At 44.6% G+C, this 23,352-nt stretch overlaps 1 pseudogene across 1 annotated transcript in view; it reads right to left on the reverse strand.

Annotated features, from left to right (window-relative positions):
- Positions 1-1,363: 1,363 nt before the first annotated feature.
- Positions 1,364-23,352, reverse strand: part of LOC310863306 (hepatic leukemia factor-like) — a 35,916-nt pseudogene continuing 13,927 nt past the window's right edge. The window contains exons 4-5 of the transcript XR_014571102.1: positions 3,665-4,003; positions 1,364-2,326 (exon numbers count right to left, since the gene is read on the reverse strand). The product of XR_014571102.1 is annotated as a hepatic leukemia factor-like (transcript). The remainder of the gene's footprint in view (positions 2,327-3,664; positions 4,004-23,352) is intronic.

Raw genomic sequence — 23,352 nt, forward strand, 5'->3', positions numbered from 1 at the left:
TGTAAGGTCGAACCGTTTGGTTTCATATTAAAACACATTTCTGCATCTCTCCATTTATTATACCGCCGTGCACCGTGGTCACCAGTGTACAACCTTCCAGCCCGTTCTGTTTGGACATACGGACGTCGGACACAGAATTCCAAACACTATTTGGGGAAGAGTCCCAAGACTGACCAAATAACGTCAGAATCGATCAAAAAAAATCTCTGACAGTTTTGGTTCATGGCTATCGCTTGTCCTCTCACTTCCCATCACCGTGACTTCCTTTCCGTCACTGCCTTGTTCAGTTCAAAAATATACATGCTTTTGTATTTCATTTGTCCTATTATGTAGAAAAACAATTACACATCTCTCCACCTCTCTCTCTCTCTCTCTAGGTCTGTCTCTCTCATCTTCTGGCTTGTCTCCTTTTCTTTGAAGTAGGGCTGCAACTATCGATTACTTTCTCAGCGATTATTATCTCAATTGCTTTTTCGCTTAATCGAATAATAAGGTTATTTTAAAAACATATATACATAAAATATATCAACACACATTGCTTAACCAATTGTGTTATTTAATTTGTCAAACAGTGCTGTACTTGATTGATTACATCGATTAGTTCGATTAACCGTTGCACCCATACTTTGAAGCTTTTTTTTTTTTTTAGAAAGCGTGATTTCACTGGCATAGCGTGAATTCAACACCCTGTTTGAATCGGCTGAACACACAGAGGTAACCTAGGTGGAGGTAAGGTAAGGCGGGGGTCTTGGGAGTCAGGGCGGGGGGGGGGGGGGTGGGGGCACACTACCTGCGCAAACCCCCCCCCCTCTCACCGGGCGCAAAGCCACCTCAGCACCAGTGGGGTGACATAGGTAAGCTGCCGAAATAAGTATGTAACCAGGTCAGAGGCAGAGTGTAAAGGCAGCAACAACCACATGCGTAGTGGATTCTGGGGCCTCAAAACAAACAAACAAACCAAATCCCCCCCAAAAAGTGATTGAATCCCCCCCCCAAAATAACGCTGGCGTTGCTGCACTTTCACTTTGTGCCGCCACACCACCTGTGAGGACACACACACACACACACACACACACATGCATACAGACAAAACAACGCACACTTTGAGAACACACACACAGTCAGGCACACACACACACACACACATACGTGAACCGTGAATGGAGAGGCGCTTGCACTCGGCTTGTCACGCCAAAGCTTTACTCTGTGTTGGCGCCCTCCTCCCCCGCCTGTCCGCCCCAACACGCCACCACACCTCAACCGCTTCAACTAAAGTGCTGCCGTCGTTTTGGATTGCCTGACACCCGCGTCACCGCCCCCCACCTCCCCTCCCCCCCCTCCCCTCCCACACAAGTCCGACTCCTTTCATAGGCTGGGAGTAGGGCTGCGTCTATCAAACATTTACTCATTAATCTATCGATAACTTTTTTTAATGAATCGAATAATAATAAAAACATTGGGTTAAGAATTATTGTACACTCTGCCGCGCGACGTTGTGGCGCGGCAAAAGTAGTGAATTAGGCAACCTCCTCTATATTTTCCTAAGATCTTTTGACATTTGTTTTTATAGACCTTTTGTCTATATATAACGGGCATAGCCCACAAATAAGGATAGATTATTAATCAATAATGTTGTTAACTTTCTTCTTTGATTAGTTCAAATAACTGTTGCACACCCCTAGTCGGGAGAGGGGAGGGTAGTTCTCTCTCTCTCTCCTCTTCCGCCCACCCTCTCCTCTCCTCCAAGCCCCTACATGTTCTAATGTTAGCCATCCACCCACCCTTCCTTTCTACAACGTATCCACCTAAAGTTCCTCCATCATCCTACTCCTCTGAGGGCCCATCCTCTGGTTTCCGGTGTGGTGGGTGGGCTGGAGAGAGTTAAAAACAGCTATAGGTGCGCTGAGGTGACCACCTCACCGCTTAGCATCACGGCTCAGTGACGTCGTGTTCGTAGTATCCCACCCACTGAGGCGTGTGGGCGCCTGGCGGATGGCTAAAATAGGAGCATTTATAGGGGCCTCTTATAAGTCTCTAAGTAGGTTGGGAGAAGGCGAGCGGATGGGGGTTGGTCTGTTGGTCGGTGGTCTTCTCCTCCTCCTCTCTCTCCTCACAAGTCTCCGTGTCGGCTCTCGTACTTGTTGAGAATGTTGCGGCAGCGGCCCAGCTCCTTGCGCATGTCGGCCACTTCCTGCCGCAGCGCGGCGTTCTCGCGCTCCAGGAAGGCGGCCCGCACCGAGATCTGGTTCTCCTTGAGGCGCCGGGCGTCACGCGACCTCTTGGCCGCCTCATTGTTCTTGTAGCGTCGGCTCCAGTACTTGTCGTCCTATTGGCCGGGAGGAGATCAGGTGGAGGTGGGATATGCCAGAGGGGGGGGGGGTTATCATATCGTGTGTGTGTGTGTGTGTTGGCGGGAGGGGAGGTGGATAAGGAGAGAGGGACAGAGAGAGGAGGAGAGAAAAGGTTTTGTGATTTCAGAAGAAATACAAAATATGAATATTCATAGTTCATATGCATCATGATTGACGTCCTGTTTATATCCTGGACACATTGTGGATCCCGTGGGTCGACAAAATAAGGTAAAAACACAGAAAAACACTGGCGGTGACGGCGGTAATTAATTAATACCTGGCAGTCAATGAATTGCATTTTTATAGCGCTTTTCCAAGTGCTCAAAGCGCTTAGTTTACAATGGTTCATTCGTTCATACATTGGGAGGTGAAGCGGCGAACAGTCGACGCCAGCGTCCTCACTTCCCACGTTCACACACCAATGGTGGCAAGCTTACACCGAACGACTCATTGGAGGCAATGTAGGGTTCAGTGTCTTGCCCAAGGACACTTCGACATGTGGACAGGAGGAGCCGGGATTCGAACCACCGACCCAGGGATCATTGGACGACCTGCTCTACCTCCTGAGCCACAGCCGCCCTCAATGTGTCAAAGGGATTAGTTGAATCGAGTGTTGTACCTCTGGTACACAGTGTGTCAGGTGGCAGGAAGTGTTGCTGAGTCAACCAATCAGCCTCTACATGGCCTGATTGTAATGTAATCGTAATGAGTTGAGCGCTCTGAGCAGCAAACCCCCAAGGACTGCAAAACTCACATTTATCAAAGCACAGTCAGCTCTCCGACCGTTGGCTTTCATCTTCCGATGGCTTGAATGTCAAGGTCACTTTTCACGTACAGCAGGCGCACGTGATTCATGAAAGCGGGTGAACGTGACGGGCCCGGCGATAAAGTACACGTCGCTCGCAGTAAAGAGCACGTGAGCGCAGGTTCTCTTTGCGCTGCAGTGGACTGGGTGGCTGATCTGTTTCTCCAGCCGGAATTATCACTGGAAGTTTGTAATATTTAGTAGCCTAGAACAAAAATGGTCAAAGTACTAAATAGTGTTGGAGACCCCCTGGGACCCACCTCACAATACATATAGCACTTTAAATATATTTTGAAAGGACATTTACTTGTAACGGAGGATTTCTACCGAGTGGCTCTCGTCTCTAGATTTTTTCATTCATCAGTGGAAAAAACTGAATGGTACCACAACAATGGACTGGGGGAGTGGTAGTACACTTCTGGTACCACAACAATGGACTGGGGGTTGTGGTAGTACACTTCTGGTACCACAAAAAACACAATGGATTGTGGGAGATGTAGTACTCTACCTTGGCGTTGTCGGGCACCAGCATCTTGCGGGCCTTCTTGATCATGGGCTGAGGCTTGAGCTCGTCGTCGCTGAAGCGGTGGCGCCGCGGGTCGAAGGCCTCCTGGCCCGGCACGCTGGACAGCGCCACGTCCGCGGGGTCCGGGTCAAAGTTCACCATGACGTCAGCGCCGCTGCCGTTGGCCACCGGGGGCAGAGGGGGGGGGAGGAGGGGGTCCTCCCCCCGGGGGTCCCGGTCCCGGAAGGGGAGTGCAGGAGGCCGAGTCGGAGTCGGAGGAGGAGGAAGAGGACGAGGATGGGGAAGGGGAGGGGGGAGCGTCCTGAGACACCACCTGACCGCCTGCAGGAGAGAGAGAGGATTAGAATGGAGGTAATATTACTGGTAATCATGTCGGAAATAGAGGTCGAGAGAGAGAGAGAGAGAGAGGGAGAGAGAGAGAGAGAGGGAGAGAGAGAGAGAGAGAGAGAGAGAGAGAGAGAGAGAGAGGGAGAGAGAGAGAGAGAGAGAGAGAGAGAGAGGGAGAGAGAGAGAGAGAGAGAGAGAGAGGGAGAGAGAGAGCGAGAGAGAGAGAGAGAGAGAGAGAGAGAGAGAGAGAGAGAGAGAGAGCACAAGAGACAGACAGACAGACGGAGCTGTTCTTTACTGAAAGAAACACAGTAGACAGAAATATCACCAATGTCCACACACTCCCCTCCCACACACACACACACACACACACACAAAGTCAGAGAGACACAACGCACTTACACATGCCCACACACTTTGTGTATACCGTACACTCCCCTCCCACACACAACAATCTCTTAGCTGTTCGCATACACACACACACACACACACACACAGAATGAGAGACAGAATGATTCTCAACCTTTTGAATTTCAAGGACCCCCGTCTTGATATACGCATCAGTCCACACAGAAAAAAACAAAAACCTTAAAGATTATCTAGTACACAGCAAGCTAAAAGAAATCAACACACCAGCACGCCAGGGACCAGAATACTTCAAACCCAAACAATTAGTCAAGAATAGAACTACAAAACGCGTGTTGGAGATTAAACAACAAATAACAGCCAGAACCAGCAACTGCATTTATTTAATCACATGTGAAAAATGTGGTTTACAATATGTCAGAGAAACGGGTAAAGGTACAAGGCTGGACAACACAGATACAATATTAACAATGCAAAAAAGACAACCACAAGATTTGTGCAACATTTCATGGCTCACGGCATTGAAGCTCTAAAATGTGCTGGACTTCAACACAATCCCAACTGGACAGTAGGACAAAGACGTTTTAATGAAAAACAGTGGATTAAGAACCTCAACACGGATTTTCCTGGAGGTTTAAACATGCCTAAAATCAGATCTTGAACACAACAAAACTTAAACTCAGGATTAAACTGGAGAAATCTAAAAGTGCTTGGATCAGACTTCCTTCGGATACATGGCGAATGCATTTATTCCTTGCATTGTGCACAGTGCACAGTGCACTGAAGTTTTTTAATCCCCCCCCCCCCCATTTCATATCGTGTTTAAGTCTCTGGGACCGCATTAATCTAAATAGTAAAATCCTCAGTCTTAATTTGACTGAGAGTTCCAGACCCCCACTGTACACAAAATGAAGTGGAAACTGAGTTACATTTCCTAACCATCTGTCCACTGTACCAAAACATCAGAGACATATACTTCCCACAGATTACATCACCCACAGAGATTCCTGCACATTGAATGATCTTGGTACATGGAAATTGATATATTGGAGATTCTGACTTTCAATTGTACATACATTTTTGTTTTGATTGTATCCACTTTTTGCTTTGTTTTCTCAAGCCAATAAAACCCTTTGAATTGAATTGGATTATGAAAATGTCTGTGCAATTTGTGAAACAGTATGAAAAGGAGCCCCCAACCCACACTAGCACTGATTCCTATGTAAAATGATGATGTTTTAGTAATATAGTTCCTGCTGTTCTCCAACCAGGTGAAAAATGTATCTGATTGAGGCTTAAACTTGAGGCTATTATATGAAATATCCGAGTCAGTCCATTATGAAAGATTCTGAACATATTGCAACTTAAAATGCTCAAATCTTAACAAAACCTGAAAATAGCCAGGTATCCCGACGCATTGAGAGCTTGTAGATAGGCTATGTGTTCAGTAGCGCTACCTTCCCAGGAGAAGTGAAGTGAACATCTTTAACAGCGTGTACAGATGTAGAGATGATGAACACCATCATCATCATCTTCACAGCATGTACAGATTACAGAATCTGTTGTGATGAGCACCCTGTCACTTGGTTTATGTTGTGTGGGTGAGTAATTATGTGCAGATTACTCTCCATCTGGCACATCATGGTCACTCACTGGAGAGACTATAGGACTGGCCTGACAGACAGACAAAAGCTGAATACGGAGGCTGAAGTAGCTCTGGTCCATAGCGTTAGAAGGAGTTCCCCTTCCAACACTGTGGACCAGAAGCTAGGGTTTAAGTGTTTAGGGGGGTGGGTTGTGGGGGTCAAAGTGTTAGGAGTTAATTTTCGCTGTGTGCTTAACAAACTTCCCCAGCCCGGTTCTGTTGGGGAGGGGATTTAAACAGCCAGCCGCAAAGCTTATGTTTTGCCATAATGGTTCTTTGTCTGAAGATTTCATTTTTGAGTGGTGCAACCACTCCCTTACGGAGCTATGTGTGTGGCTGGACGGCTGGCCCTATATTAGATTTCATCGTCGCTGGTGTCGTGTGGCAAACATATTGCCGATATACAAGCTCAAAACATGTTGCATTGTGAGTGACGTGTTGTGTGCTTGTAGATCTACTATTTTCACTGTGTCTTAATCTTAATTATTTTATTGCTGGCTAGCATGTTAGCATTTATGAAGTTCCCAATGCCACCATAAGCGTTCACTTTAAGAGTGGGAGTTTGCCCGCCCCCACACACACACACTCACTACACACACTTTAGTATCATTGGCACAAGCACACACTGTTTAACTTTCGTCAGAAGCGTTTACATGGCGGGAGGGACGCCGTACGAGTGTTGATTTTGTCGACTAAAACTAAGATGAAAAATGTTCGTCGACTACCTTTTTTTCACTGACGAAAACTAAAATGAAAAAAAAAAAATCACACCAGTGTGAACCAAGTGTTGCAACTCCCGTCTATTGGTTCTCTGTATCGTTCCAATTTCTTCTCTGTATCGTTCCAATTTCTTCTCTGTATCGTTTGCGTCCAGCAGGTGGCAGCCATGTCACATACTTCTCTCGTTCCAATTTCACGCATGCGCACACCACTCGTGCTCACACAGGTACACACATCACAAACAGGTACACAGATACACGGACATTGCATGCTGGATGTAGAAGTGGTTGCACCACTTAAAAACTAAAACTAAAACGGAAACAAAATGATGACATCAACAAATAAAAACTATAGAATAAAATGGAAGGGGCTATAGTGGATCCATCCAGTATAGGCCTAAGTCATTTTACACTTGGTTGCATGCTGAAAATAGCAGATCTACAAGCTCACAACGCGTCGTGCTGCGACGCGTTGTGAGCTTGTTAGCTATTTTCAGCAAGTGTAAAATCAGTCATCAAGGCCCACAAATACATTTTAGTCGACTAAATCAACTGTAGATTTAGTCGACAAAAATCTTATGATATTTAGTCGACTAAAACTAGCCTAAACACTAAAACAGTTCAGGTGACTAAAATGTGACTAAAACTAAATGAAAACTATTCAAGAGACTGACAAAAACGGTGATTATATTTTCCGTCCCATAGCTGGAGCGGTGGGGCTTTGCCATAGCAACCGGACCAATGTTAACCCATTCTGTAGGGAACCCGTTTTGGTGTTGGCATTATGTTATGCTTTAGCTATTTAAAAATAGCAGATCTACAAGCTCATAGCGCGCCACCGAGTGGCGCGCTACGAGCTTGTAGGTCTGCTATTTTTTGAAAAATCGAAGAACGACTGACTTTTTTTTAATCTGATCTCAGGTCAGAATGGGTTAATCAGACCAGTGTGTATCCAGTGGAAACCTCGTATGAATCTGATCTCAGGTCAGAATGGGTTAAAAGATGCCGTGGGGCTCAACCATTATTTACACAGAGTATACGTTGGGGTCCGTATTTATATGGACGTGGCTTATAAGGTCCGTTAGCATCCTCTAGTGGCGGGTCCGGACATACTGTATACGGCAAAAAAATAATTAAAAGTAGTTTAATTTTAATTTTCTACTGTAATTCTTTTGAAAACAACAATAATTCTAAAAAAAACTAAATATCTACATACTTTTTGACCCGTAATAAATGAGTTCACGACCCAAGAATGGGTCCCGACCCACTGTTTGGCAAACACTGCTCTATCAAACATCAGTTCCTCAGTTCATGGCTGTATTTGAGAAGGCTTGCTATTGTGTGCAGTACTGCTTGTCGACCACCGGGTGGCAGTGCAGAAGCAGATACATTACATCAGGCCACAGTGCTCACAAGTACATAGTCTTAGAGCAGTGATTTACAACCTATTTCATTTAATTGTATTGAAGAGAAAAGCTGAACATGCAAGATGATGACAGCTCACAGACAGAGGTCAAACAACAATAATGTGCAACCAGATGAAATGCCAGTCATCATGTCCAGGCCTGCACCCAGGGGCTATTTGACAGCTGCCAGTAATCTCGTTCAGTGGTGGAAAGTAGCTAAGTACATTTACTTAAGTACTGTACTTAAGTATAGGGGCGGCAGTGGCTCAGTTGAGCAGCCAGATGGGAACCCACAAGGTTCCTAGTTCGATCCCGGGCTTCCCCAGAGTTAAAGTCCTTGCAGACTGGACAAGTTTTTTCGGAAAACTGCCGGAAGAACGCTGCTAAAAATCCCCAAAACGCAGCAGTGTGCAGTGTGCAGTGTGCAGTGTGCAGTGTGCAGGGACCTTTAGTGTCCAAGTGTCCTTCAGCAAGACTCTGAACCCCTAATTGCTCCCGATGTGCAGGTTGGTGCCTTGCATGGTTTCCTCTGCCATCGGTGTATGAATGTGTGTGAATGGGTGAATGTAATGCACAATCTATGTAAAGCGATTTGGATAAAAGCGCTATATAAATGCACCATTTAGCAACCAAGTACAATTTAAGTATTCGTACTTTACTTGAGTATTTACATTACTTTTACTTCTGCTCCACTACATCTCGGATCCAAAGATTTTACTTTTACTCCACTACATTTATTTGAAAACATACTAGTTACTTTGTAGATTTTTATTATTATTAAAAAACATACATTAACCACTTCAGTCTTATACACTTTTTGGCCATTTGAAAATGGATCTACAAGCTGATCTAAATCTTGGATTCCGTACTTTTCTACATTGCAGTATTGATACTTTTACTTAAATGTGATTACTTTTCCCTCCACTGTAAACAATCCAATACGTCCCTCAGGGACATTATAAACATCTTCACTGTAAACAGCCATTCTACAGGCTGCTCACACAGTGAGCTTGTAGATCACACAGTGAGCTTGTAGATCGGCACATTTCTGAGAAATGATAGGCAACATCTTAACAATTACTGTTCTTCGCCTTTAATGACATGCCTGAAAATAGGGACGCCAGTGGTGCCCTTTGAGCAAGGCACACAGACAGACAGACAGACAGACAGACAGACAGACAGACAGACAGACAGACAGACAGACAGACAGACAGACAGACAGACAGACAGACAGACAGACAGAGGAGCTTTTGGACATCCCAGACAGCCATGTTGTTATTTATGGACTAATCCTTCCAGCCTCCATCCAGTTGTCAATCTGTCTGTCCGCTCAGCCAAATCCTCGGTAGGGTTGGTGTTGAGGTCTGGAAACCGGAGGTATCAGAGGTCCAACATTGAGGAACTGGAATCGGTTCCATCACATTCTTTTTTTGTTTGTTTGTTTTTCTTTTGTTTTAATCACACTGTGGGCAAACAAGTGGGCATGTATTCCCCGCCTGTCGTCTGACATGATTGCCACTTGCGTGGCAACTAATGCATTCAATATTCACCTCATTTGACTCTTTTCCAGGAATGACTCTTTTCATCTACGCCCCCGGATTAAGGATCACAACATTAACTCTGAGCTGTACATCATAACTCAACGATCGCACGCTTTATCCATGCTAACCAGATGTCAATAGTGACTCAGATAAGCCCCATTGGATATGATGGTGCATTAATACATAGATAGGCCTGTCACAATTATTACATAATCGCAATTATCTGAGATAATCACAATTATGTATTGCATAATCGTCATAATCGCTTCCACGTTGACAAATGTTAATCATTTATATATTTACGAACATTTTCAAAAATAGCGGAAATAGCAGGACTAAACTCAAATCACGTCACATTGTGACACATTTTGAGCTATTTCCATTATTCATTCATATAAAGAATAAAGTAATTAAATTATCTAAGTAAATTGTCATATCTGTCCTGTGCACCTTTTGTTTACGAAGCCTAAAAGCCAAACCGAAATGTAATTTTTATTCATAATGTTCCAATGGTCAGCGACAATTAAATCGCAATTCTTTTAATTACATTTATAAATCGTGACAGCCCTAGGCATCCCCATTTTGGGCATGGCATTATAGGCGAAATGTTTTCCAAATGCAAAGAATATATATTTTCCTCCAAAATAGCAAATAGGCCTATAGCACATCTACAACACATCGCATGGCGATGCATTGTGTACTGTAGACTGTAGACCATGCTATTTCTGCAGTTTTTGTATGGGTCTCAAATGGTTAACATTGCAGCAACTACTATACTACTACTATGACTAATTCTAGCTATATTAATCCTGCCTCCCTCGCAGCTTTCGCAGTTTAAAAAAAGTGAATTATGAGCTCTGTGCGTGCGTGCGTGCATGCGTTACACTGGGATCAGAGGGCATGGAGGGCCTGGAAATATAACATCCTGTTGTTAAAGAACGGTACGTAAAACAAAATAAAACTAAGACAAGACTTTAATGTGGACTGTTGAGAGGAGGAAGATGTCACACAGACAGAGAGAGAGCGAGAGAGAGAGAGAGAGAGAGAGAGAGAGAGAGAGAGAGAGAGAGTGAGAGAGAGAATGATAAAGTGAAAGAGTGGAACAGACAGACACAGACAGAAAATACAGAAAGCAACAGACAGACAGACAAACGGAAATCCAGACGGACGTTAATCTTACCTAAATTAATAACAGTGACGAGAGAGAGAGAGAGAGAGAGAGAGAGAGAGAGAGAGAGAGAGAGAGAGAGAAATAAAGAGAGAAAGTGAAAGAGAGGAGCACAAATGGGAGAGATAAAAGCGGTCATCCATCTGCTCTCCGAGAGAGAGAGGGGGGGGGGGGTGGGGGGGGGGGGGGGGGTGAGGGGGGGAGGAGGGGGGGGAGAGAGAGAGAGAGAGAGAGAGAGAGAGAGAGAGAGAGACAGAGAGAGAGAGAGAGAGAGAGAGAGAGAGACAGAGAGAGAGGGGGATAGAGAGAGGGGGAAATGAAGGCGAGTGAAGAGTGAAGAGTGAAGAGTGAGCGCTCCGCTCCGGCTGCCCGGGGGCTGTTTACATCAGTGGCAGCAGAGCCATGTTCTTGGATCCGTTTCAACGTTTTGCCCAAAATGGTTGTTATTGGAGCCAGGCCTTCTGAGCAGGTTTATCCTGGATCAGCCTGGCTCACAGCTGCCAGACGGAACGGCCGGGCAGAGGCTGCCTGGTCAACTATTTACCACACTCTAATATGAAGTGCAGGCTCACAGTAAAATATGGCATGAACCCTGGTCAGTTAAATGGTCATTAAAGTAAACGGTCAGTAGAGTGCAAGGAAAACAATTACAGCGCTACGAACTAAGTAGCTGGGATGCCGGGCAAACATCAATAGCAACACATCAGCCTGAGATGTTGTTTGCAGTACACTGACCCCAGGGGTTGGCCTCTACTGTATAGTATGTAAATAAAGCCTATATTGTCTCCCTAGAGCCTATCGTCCTCTAGCTTCCCACCACCACCCACTCTAATAAACATTCAGCGGAGGACAAAGTATATACTCAAGTACATACTCAGGCATTCAAAAGTACAAATTACAAAGTATATTTTCAGAAATGTTCAGGGACAGACATTTTCTGAAATGTTCAAAAATAGCAGATGTACAAGCTCTTTATTTGGAAAATACTGAAAATAGGGCTTAAGCGGTTAGTTTTGTGCAATAGTTTTTTGTAAGTTTCAGTAACAAGAGTCCCTTCCTAGAAATGTAGTGGAGTCAAAAGTACAATATTTATATTTAAAATTTGGCGGAGTGAAAGTCACCAGAAACGCTCAAAGAATGTGCGTAAGTAGTAAGTACAGTACTCAAATAAATGTACGTAGCTACTGTCGTCATCCTCCAGATGTGGTGTTCTGTCCAGGCTATAAGCTGCTGTGTCCAGCTGTTCAGCCTGAGGATTTTAACCTCTCTCTCTCTCTCTCTCTCTCTCTCTCTCTCTCTCTCTCTCTCTCTCTCTCTCTCTCTGTCTCTCTGTGTCTCTCTCTCTCTCTGGTGAGTGCAATGAGTGCAACGGCCCAGCACACACCCCACGTTTCCTCTGTTACTATTCTCATGACTGGCCAATTAGACCACAATATATGGAAGGAAACAAAGATTTACAACCAATAATACACTCGCACGCACGCACGCACGCACGCACGCACACACATGAACACACACACACACACACACACACACACACACACACACACACACACACACACACACACACACACACACACACACACACACACACACACACACACACACACACACACACACACACACACACACAAACACACACACACGTACAAAGAAATCATACTCGTGTGAAGTGAGGGGTGCCCTAAACAAAAGTGAAGTGACGATTTACATCATAAGTGACTCTATACAAACCAAAATCTTTGAATTTGTTTTTAATTCATGAAAATGTGGATTTGTTTTGGGAATGTTTTTCATAGCTATAAAAAAGGGGGGGGGGGGGGAAGCAGCTATAAAAAAATCACACTTGTGTGAAGTGAGGGGCACTCTTATCCTCATACATCATCACATTCCAGATCAGCCAATCAAATCATTACAAATGTGGTACACACAGACACACAAAGCTCTGTGTGTAACCAGAGTCATGCTCCATTCGCAATATGGAAATGCCATTTATTTGACCTGGCCGAAAAAAGGCCGAAAGTGGATCGAGCAAATCATAACAATTTACTCATCGGGAGATCTGAGGTTTTTTTGACGAATGAGTGTGATCTTCAGTTCCGAGGGATTCACACGGCCCTCTACCATATATTGCCGAATTTCGTGAAGAACGATAGCACAGAACTGCCAAAACTGCTAGAATGGCGGATTTTCACAGAAGCCCTTTGGGCTTGACCCCGAAATTAAAAACAAAATGTAGGAAACAAATAATAGCTGACGGATAATGTTTGGGGTGCTAAATGGCATAGTGCAGTGGTTCTGCAACTATTTTAATTTCCATGACCCCCATAACTCAGAGTGTAGAAATGGTCCATTGTGTACACTCTCAGAGTTACATACATGTAAGGGTCCATTTGGAACCCCCTCAAGGTACCCCACTTTGAGAAGCACTGGTCTAGTGGTAAGACTCATACCATGCACATATAGGCTTTAATGCAGTCCGACAGCGAGCCCCAGGTTCCATTCCTGAGCTGCGTGTCACTCTCCGTCTCTCTTCCCGTTTCCCGTCACTGCACTATCCAAATAAAAGTTCCAAAACGTGTTAATGACATAGATGAGCATAAGCATACGCAAAGTTAGTTCTATTGTACAAGCTGCCACTTCTATTGGTGAATGCCACTCGCCAAGTCTGATGCCAGTCGGTGTGAGCGACGGACGGTGCCTGAATGATATCCCCGGGACAGGTCAGTCGGACAGACACACAAACTGACAAGAGATTCCATGAATGTGTAGATAGATAGATACTGTAGATATAACAGGTGGTCTATTTGATGTATTTCAGCCAATTCTCTCCCAGGTTACATCTTCCATGCGATAGTTCCTATGCTATTCTATCTCTCTTTACATTCCCCTAATAATTCTACACCATTCTTGTGCAACAATGGCAAACAGTAATGTGATGATACAGCTGGTGTTTTAGTTTTGGTTGCCCTCTGCTGTATATACTGTATAGGCAAGGAGCTTAGTAAAATAAATGTCCCTATAAAGTTATCTAATAAAGTTCAGCATTAAAGATAATACCTTAACGGCGTTATAGGAGTAGAAAGCCAAAGTGATTAATGACTGTGATTGTATTTTGAATTCTTGTAGCAGAAGAGATACCTTACTTTTGCACTTGAGTGAATAATAATAATAATAATGGATAGAATTCCATTCCCTTCTTATGTAATAACATAATGGTGTAATACCATAAGTACAGTGTTGCACACATATTTTTCTACTGTATCTGTTACAAATATACCTGCAGACAGCCACTGTCTATGCTGCTGCCGGGGGGGCAGGAAAATGCCTCATTATATATTTAATACATCATCCATATACATAAATCAACTGAATGCTATAAATTAATGACAGAACTAGCGGTAATGTTAGCAGTTGTACCAATACTGACTAGCAGTGCTAGCCCGGTGGGGTTGCCAACAGTCCCTTTAAATACAGAATCATCCCTTATTTTGGAAACTAAAAGTCGTGTCCCTTATTGAACTGATTTAAATAGGTTTGTTATTTTGGGGAATTAACCAATGACACGCTGGGAAATAAGGGTCCAGGTGTCCCTTATTTGAATGTCAGGTATATAGGCATTACAACTGTAGCTATCAGTAATGCAGTGGCAGTAGGTAGGCTAGTGTGGCCCCCAGCATTGACACAATAGCCATACAGGCTTTCAGAACGAGACACCATCAGATAGCCAGCCACACCTGCTGCAGCAGCATTGACATTACACCAATGGCCTTCTTCTTACTGTACACAGGGAGGGCCATGTCTGACAAGGAAAATGAATTGGCCTCAGAGGATGTTTAAGTGCCACAGGGCAGCTGTTTGTTCCTATATCACATTCCTTTTCCCCCCCGACACACAAAACACAGTGTTACATAAAAAACACACACACAGGCACTCCCCTCTCTCTCTACCTTCAACGTAAACACAGGGTGGGTAAACACATGGGAGGTCCGAGGGAGCAGGAGGAGGATCGAGGGGGAGGGAGGCCTCCCTCGTCCTTGTCGGGTGGAAACCCTGTATGTCCAACACTGTTACATTCCCCCCCCCCCCCCCCCCCCCCCCCAAAAAAAAGAAAAGAATAAACTTTACCACTTTAAACAAAAAATAGCAAGAAAAATAGCAGATCTGCAAGCTCACGCCACGTCACAGTGCCACTTTAGTCAGTAGGGCATTTGCCATTAATTAAAGGGGTAAATAAGGGTTGGAATATGGAAATACAATAAGGTTTCTGCACAACAGCAACGATATCAAACCCTTTCCTGTCCCTCCGTGAAGGGGGCACATCCATCTTCCACTCTTTTAGTGCAAACAAGCCGGTAATCGCGGCTTGGCTACCACTGAGCACGCTCCTCTGCAGCACACGTGCACATAGTAAGACACACACACACACACACACGTGGGGCAGAAACCTCTTATCTCCATATTCAAACTTTGTGTTTTTTCATTAACCCATTCTGACCTGAGATCAGATTCATACGAGGTTTCCACTGGACACACATTGGTCTGATTGACCCATTCTGACCTGAGATCAGATTCTAGAAATGTCAGTCGCTCTTCGATTTTTCAAAAATAGCAGACCTACAAGCTCGTATCGCGCCACTCGGTGGCGCGATATGAGCTTGTAGATCTGCTATTTTTAAATAGCTAAAGCATAACATGATGCCAACACCAAAATGGGTGCCCGGTCAGAATGGGTAAATGAACACCTACTTGATCACACAACAGCGCCACACAAAAGCCCCAAAAGTAGCAGCAACTTTTTAGAATTCTGAGGTTTTCACCCGACAGCGACAATAAGCAGTGGCGTTTTGAATAGCTGCCGTATATAGTAGGCTAGTGTGCTCACTGGATGTTTAATAATCTAAATCTGCAAAGTAAATTATGTCAAATAACTGTAATTGCAAAAAGAGTAAAGAATATTTGCCTCCGAGATGTAGTAAATAAACAGAAATAATTAATACTAAGTAAATATACTTGGGTGGATGGATGGATTCGGAGGGAGAGAGAGGTCAAGCGCTCCCACCATTACAGGGTGTCTCTCTCCTTCTCTCTCTCTCTCTCTCTCTCTATATTTGTTTACCCCCCTCCCCCAACCTATCTGGTTATTTATTGTTTCTCTTTTCTCTCTCAACTCTTCCTTCTCTCTGCTTCCGTTATCCCCTTCTCTCTCTCTCTCTCTCTCTCTCTCTGCCAGCTTCTATCTATCTCTTTCCCATCTCAATCATGATCTGCTAACTCTCGCTCTCTTTTCCCCTCCTCATTTTATTAATCTAACAGAGACTAGCCCCCCTCTCTCTCAACAGTCTCTCCCTCGTGTTAACCACTTCAACCCCAGCATCCGTATTGTGGGGAAAGCTTTTGCAGAAAGTAAGCAGATCGACATGCTCACAACACGTTGCACGTCGTCGGCATTTTTGAGTGGTGCAACCACTCCAAGGAGCAGCAATGTCCGTGTTCAACCATGTGTTCATGTGACTATGAGCGCCAGTACCAATGAGTACCAAAAGTGGCGCTGTTGTGCCAGAAACAGAGAGAGAGAGAGATAGTGCTGCACTGTTGCCTGCTAATGAGAGAGAGAGGGGGGGGGGGGGATTTGCACCACTCAGTTCTTTCTTTACCCCACAATAACAGAAAACAGAAAATACACGTAATACGTACGGCCATATCCTTCTCTTTGCTCTCTCCCTGTATACCAAACCATTGTTTAAATCATTGGGTTTTACAAGTTAAATGAACACCGATTTGTTTTAAATTATTATTACAGCAATTACATTTTTTACACTCACAGATTCACAGATCCGTAAGTGTCCATTTTGGACCCCTGGTGGTGCCCCCGACCAGGCAATGAGAAACGGTGGGTTTCTATCTACGGCTGATTCTCTCTCTCTCTCTCTCTCTCTCTTTCTCTCTCTAACTCCCCCCCCCCCCTCCCCCCCACGCTGTTCATATCGTCTCATATCGTACAAAACTAGTGGTATGCTTAAGTGGGACGTTAATTTACGAAGAATAAAAGCCCACCAAAAGTTAAAATGCAGAGATAAGAGGTTTCTGCCCGACAGCAACGATACAGGGCTTTGCTAGTAATCTTCAACGTTTCCTCTCGCTTCCTCCCCTCCTCCTCTCTCCAGAAACTCACTCCTCCCCTTAACTCTCTCTCTCTCTCTCTCTCTCTCTCTCTGCCCCCCGCCCCTCCCCTCTCTGTTCTCCTCGCTCCATAGCTCTCTGCAGCGGCACGTGATGTCGCTCCTGCACATGGCTCGATCGTGTGAGCGAGGGAGGGAGAGAGACACAGAGACACAGGCGAGAGAGCGAGAGAGAGAGAGAGCAGGGATATTTCAAAACATGCAAAAAGAACACTCCCCTTCTAGCAATCTCTCTCTCTCTCTCTCTCTCTCTCTCTCTCTCTCTCTCTCTCCCCCTCCTCCTCCCTGTCTGTGCAGTGTATCAGGACTGCAAAGTCAGTGTCTAGTTTAACTCCTTGTTGACTCGCAGTTTTGCATCTCATCATCCCCTGCCACCGCCACAGAATATGTAATGCTGTAAACCAGTTCATCCAGTGGTTTTCAACCTGTTTCATATCGAGGTCCGTTCATTATTTGCCATTTGAGCGCACAGAACACCATTTGATGAGAATTAGCCTTGCGGACCCAGAACAACATTACATTTTGCTATCATTGGATAAGATTTTGCTGTATTGCTGTTGATACCATAGGTAAACGATGGTCAAAATAACAATTATTCCACACTATTCAATTGTGTGGATTTCTAAAATAAATTAAATAAATAATGCTGATGTTTAACAAAAATATAACTCTTGAGAGTCTAAAATTAAACCAAATGAACCCGGGTGTGCAGTGATCTATAAGGGTCCATTTGGTTACCAACTCTCCATCATTTAGCTGGGGACCACCTGGAAGCCCCTCAAGGACCACTGGTGGTCCCAGGACCACTGGTTGAGAACCACTTCACTGCATGTACTCAGTAAACTGGGCTCTTTTTCCCCCGCCTCAAGCGCCGTGAGCTTGTAGACTGACTATTTATTTGGGAAAATGCATCTCCTCCCCCCCCAGAACTGCGACGCGAGGGGTTAACACGAGGCGAATCTCATTTCTAATCGCGCCACACATTTCACCTCGCCTCACATCGCTCGGTGGCTGCTCGTGGACGAGTGCTAATGTGTGCATGCGAGTGTTATTTATGGCAGCGGAGCCATGCGTTCATTTGCATGTTTCAGCAAAATCGCACGCACACTCTGGATTTCCTGCATGTTTGAAATTTTGCACGCACGCACACAACGAGTTCCACCTGTGTCCTCCGCCTGACTGCGGTAATGCACGCGCTGCACTGTCGCCGCATGCGACGCCAATGTTTTCATTTGTTTCTTTTGCTGCCTGCACGCTTGTCGACAGGTGAAACAACGAGATTTAGGGTGCATTCACACCAGGACTGTTTGGTTTTAAAACGTTTAAAACGGACCATGGTCCGCTTACCCCTTTGGTTCGGCTGGTGTGAACGTGCATACAAACTCCGGTGCGGATCAAAGAAACGAACCATGGTCTGCCTATAATAACTCTCCTGCATTAACTGCTCAAAAACATCTTATAGCAGAAAAGAAACCATCCAATTCTCATGTTGATTGAAGTTGATACATTATTAATCTATCAAGAACAGATTCCGAGCTGCGCTGCTGAATCTGTCGGCCGGTGGCACTCAGAACGCGTGGACATTGTTGACAGAGGGAATGAAAACATGGGCGCCCCACAGGAAGAGGAGTTCTGAACGGGCCAACATCCTGTTATCCAGGCAAATTCAAAGGAAACTAAACAGCAGAGGGCGCTGTTTTTCCTATTCTTTGCCGATGGGTTTCCAGATTGATGTATTATAACAAATGAATTACATTGGATACTAGGTCTACTGTAGTTTAGATCAGTGGTTCTCAACCTTTTTGTGGTCCAAGGCCCACTTCTTTAACCCATTCTGACCTGAGATCAGATTCATACGAGGTTTCCACTGGACACACACTGGTCTGATTAACCCATTCTGACCTGAGATCAGATTCTAAAAATGTCAGTCGTTTTTTTTTCAAAAATAGCAGACCTACAAGCTCGTATCGCGCCACTCGGTGGCGCGATATGAGCTTGTAGATCTGCTATTTTTCAATAGCTGAAGCATAACATGATGCTGACACCAAAATGGGTTCCCGTTCAGAATGGGTTAAAGCTGACCACGGGCTGTTAAGTGGTCAGATGGGTGGACAGGCCGTGTGCATTTAATGATCCATCGACTGATTTCCTCGCTTGGATCAATGGAACTAATGCAGTATAATACTTTAAATTACTATTCATCTGTGTCACGATGAAAACACATTTTGCGACATTTAAAAAAAACAAAAAAACATGTGATTGTAAATCATTATTCTTTTCTATATCGTCTCTGTCGGGTTGAAACCGTGCATGTCCAAAACTAGGTCATGCAACTTAAATAGTTCACACCGTGTTTCGACCTTGTAGATCTGCTACTTTTGGGCAACGATATTCATTCAAAGTTAGTTCGAGTTTTGCCAATTATTTAGATAAGCCCCCCCTCGGCACCATCGATTGTTGAGTCACTCAAGCTTTTTCGTCAATCTGCGGGTCAGAGAGTTCATCTGGTCTGGATCAGTAGTTATCAGCGCCACAGATTAGAGGCGATATGCGAGGCATGCAAATGCAGGTATCTACACAGTAAAATCCTCAGGGTCCATTTAACTCAGAGAGGATACAATGTGGATCCGGAGAGAAATGGTGTTTACCTCAATGCCTTCTCAGGCTTCACACTGTGCATTATGTATTGCTGTGGTACTGACCTGCATGTCTGTCAGCAGCAAATCGCTGCTGTCGCTGGTCAGAAACCTCTTATCACCATATTTGTGTTTATTTTCGTAAATTAACGCCCCACTTGGATCCTACTACAGCGTCACACAAAAGCATCCAAAGTAGCAGATCTACAAGCTCGAAACGTTGACACGTTCTGAGCTTGTAGATCTGCCACTTTAGCTATTTCTTTATCCTGAGAAGTTTAGGACATATGATGTTTCCACCCGACAGAAACGATATGATCGAGTCAGGCATTATCGTATTAGCTGTGATTCCACCGATTCACTTATAATCAGGAAGCACAGTTTTCTTTTTTTATATATATCTCAACAACAAACAGATTAAAAACGCACACAGCGTGTAAAATAAAGCAGGTGCGTGGACGGATACTCACAGTGGATTTATTTATTCAGTGGACGCGTGAGTGGGTACGTGCTATTTTTAAAAACTAAGTCCCATTGACCTGCACTTCTATTTTAGCCTCTCATGTTTCTAACAGGATCTGTTGCACTCTTTCTCTCATTTATATCTGTGACAGTATATCTATAGGCAATAGTACCATGGCCAGTCAGTCAGTTGTACATGCAATTGTCTGTCTGTCTGTCTGTCTGTCTGTCTGTCTGTCTGTCTGTCTGTCTGTCTGTCTCGTCCCTCCTCTGAGCGTCAGTTGTTCAGGCTGATGCTAGCAATGGTAATATTTGTTAGTGCTCTACAGTCTACCGAAACACTGCAGCCGCATTTCTGTCTGGATGCATGAATCACGTTCAGCTGGCCTTCAGTCACGTGTTTAGAATTCAGAATAGCGCACGTACTCACGCACGCACACACAGTCACACACACGCTTTGGGGAAGGCATACGAATACAAATAGCACATGCACCAGAGCACACACGGTTGTGCAAATGCATTCAAACACAGAGACTCTCAGAGACCCACATACTCGCGCTCGCACACATGCATGCATAGCCTACATAATTGCATGCAAGCATTCACACAGACTGTACATACTGCACATACACAATCATGCATGCACAGTCATCTACTGAGTGGCATGACACACACACACACACACACACACACACACACACACACACACGCAAATACACAGTTGCACAGTGCACAGGCATACACTAATGCATGCATCGATATACAGACATGCGCACAAACAACTCCTTGCATGCATGTGCAAATAAAAGCATACAGACTGACATACCGGTGTGTGCGCATGTACACACAAGACACCAAAGAACTGCATGCACAGTGCGCACATAGGTATGCATGCATCTAAGTGCACACATGTATGTCTGCACAAACGCATACAAATCCTCACAAAAACAGATTAGCTTCCATGCAAATGCACACACGCACGCATGCACGGACGGGTTTGTACTACATTAACATTTAAGATGGTGATTTAATGGACGCATACAAATATATACTATTTTCGGTGTGCTGTTGCACACAGTAGCCTCCACTTAAAACCCATATGGTTGACCGGAGTTCCCCAGGGCTCTGCACTCGTACCTTTTCCGTTTCAGGGAAAACGGTAACTAACAAACGACGTCTTATTTCTTAAATTCTACTATACACTTTTGGAGTCAAGCACGCACGCACACACGCACACACGCACACACACATCGTATCGCAGAGAACCAGAGATTTTAGTTGGAATTGGCTTGGAATTTGCTTTTGTTGAGCTGCAAATCCAGTACTACTTAAACGTATGACTTTTGACCCTCTGCACTTGATGAAACAGACCTGTAAAGAGTGCATTTGGTACGATCCCATTTCACTCTACACAAATCGATTCGCCATAAATAGCCGATCTGTGAGCTTGTAGATCGGCTATTTTCGGCGAACGTTGTCCTCCAGAATAGGGATGCTGGAGGTTCAAGTGGTTAAACAAAAAATGGCATTGTATTGTTTATATTTTGATTATCTAAATAATATCGTAAATCGCAATTACTTTTGCCACAATAATCAAGACATTTGATTTTCACATCGCCCCCCCCCCTCTCTTTCCACCTTATTTTCCCTCCACGAAGCAGAGCAGCACAGAGAACTATGTAAGCGGGTCTCACATTTTTTAAACAGCACAGTGTCGCCACTCTCCAGCTGTTCAGCTGGCCAGGCAGGCAGGCTGCCACTTTCTTCAAGGCGTAAAAGAAAAAGGCCTAATTTATGCTGCGTCGCACGGCGGCGTCACGTCACGCGGCCCAGGAAAATAGCCGAGATACAAGCTCACAACGTGTCGTTGACACGGCACGTTGTTATGAGCCGGCAGGCCGGGCTGTAAAACTGGATCTCCGTTTATGATTCACAATAAGAAAGGAACACGCGGGGAGAGGAAAAAAATACACAATGTTCCAGTAGAGATTCTTAGATTCCTAAAAATTGAGTTATACCTTTGTCTGTCTCTGTCTCTATATGTATCTCTCTCTCTCTCTCTCTCTCTCTGGTGTGAAACAGCATCTTTGCAACAGCGGTTCGACAAATTCATTTTAAAGATCTTTTCTCTTTTTTTACTCCTCCTGTTAAACATAACTCTGAAATTAGCCATGTGTCACGTTGGAATTCCGTGACGCCAAACACATCGGTTTAAAATGGAACCCACGCTATCAGAGCTAGCATGAGGATTTTTACTGTTCCACTGTAAACCTCAGAAATGGTCGGCCTCTTCCATTCATCTTCACGTGTGCATTTCGTGCATGATTACGGCGTTTCTTATCAGGGGCAAAGGTGGCTGTGGCTGAATCTGAGGACCTTTTGATACAGCAGTGGTTCTCAATGTGGGTTTCCGGGGACTCCCTGGGAGGTCCTTCAATGGGTTGCAAAGAAAATAATGTATCCTCACAATCATTCGAACCACTTCCTTAACCCCATTTTATACTTCAGCTATTCATAAATAACCTTTTGAACCTTTGATACGAACAACAGTTCTACAATGATTACAAATCTGGGGAGAGTAGCCTGTTATCTGAGGCAATGCATTGCATTTTTATAGCACTTTTCCAAGTGCTCAAAGCACTTTACAATGGTTCATTCATTCATACATTGAGAGGTGAAGCGGGGAACAGTCGACACCAGCGTCCTCACTTCCCACATTCAGACACCAATGGTGGCGAGCTCACACCGACCGACTCATTGGAGGCAATGTAGCGTTCAGAGTCTTGCCCAAGGACACTTCGACATGTGGACAGGAGGAGCCGGGATTCGAACCGCCGACCCAGGGATCATTGGACGACCTGCTCTACCTCCTGAGTCACAGCCGCCCACCCAATGACACTGGCATAATATAATTATTCATTTTTTATTCCCTTGATTTGTTGTATTATATATACAGTTTATATGTGTATTATTATTACTGCTATAATATCGGAGGTCTCCAGAACAGAATAATTGTACCCGTACAGATGATGTAACAATAAAGAACACTTGAACCGTGAAAACACAGACAGACACACTTCTAATTAACCATATATCCTATTGCACAGCTGGACTGTGCTACGTGGCGCGTTTGGTGCCACTGTTTACAGAACTCATCGTTTGTCAGCGTGGCTGCTCACATAAAAGGACCAGGAAGATTTGTCCTCACAATGTGTAAT

Source organism: Protomyctophum parallelum (assembly GCF_964188405.1).
Source record: "Protomyctophum parallelum genome assembly, chromosome: 1".
Lineage (NCBI taxonomy): Eukaryota > Metazoa > Chordata > Actinopteri > Myctophiformes > Myctophidae > Protomyctophum > Protomyctophum parallelum.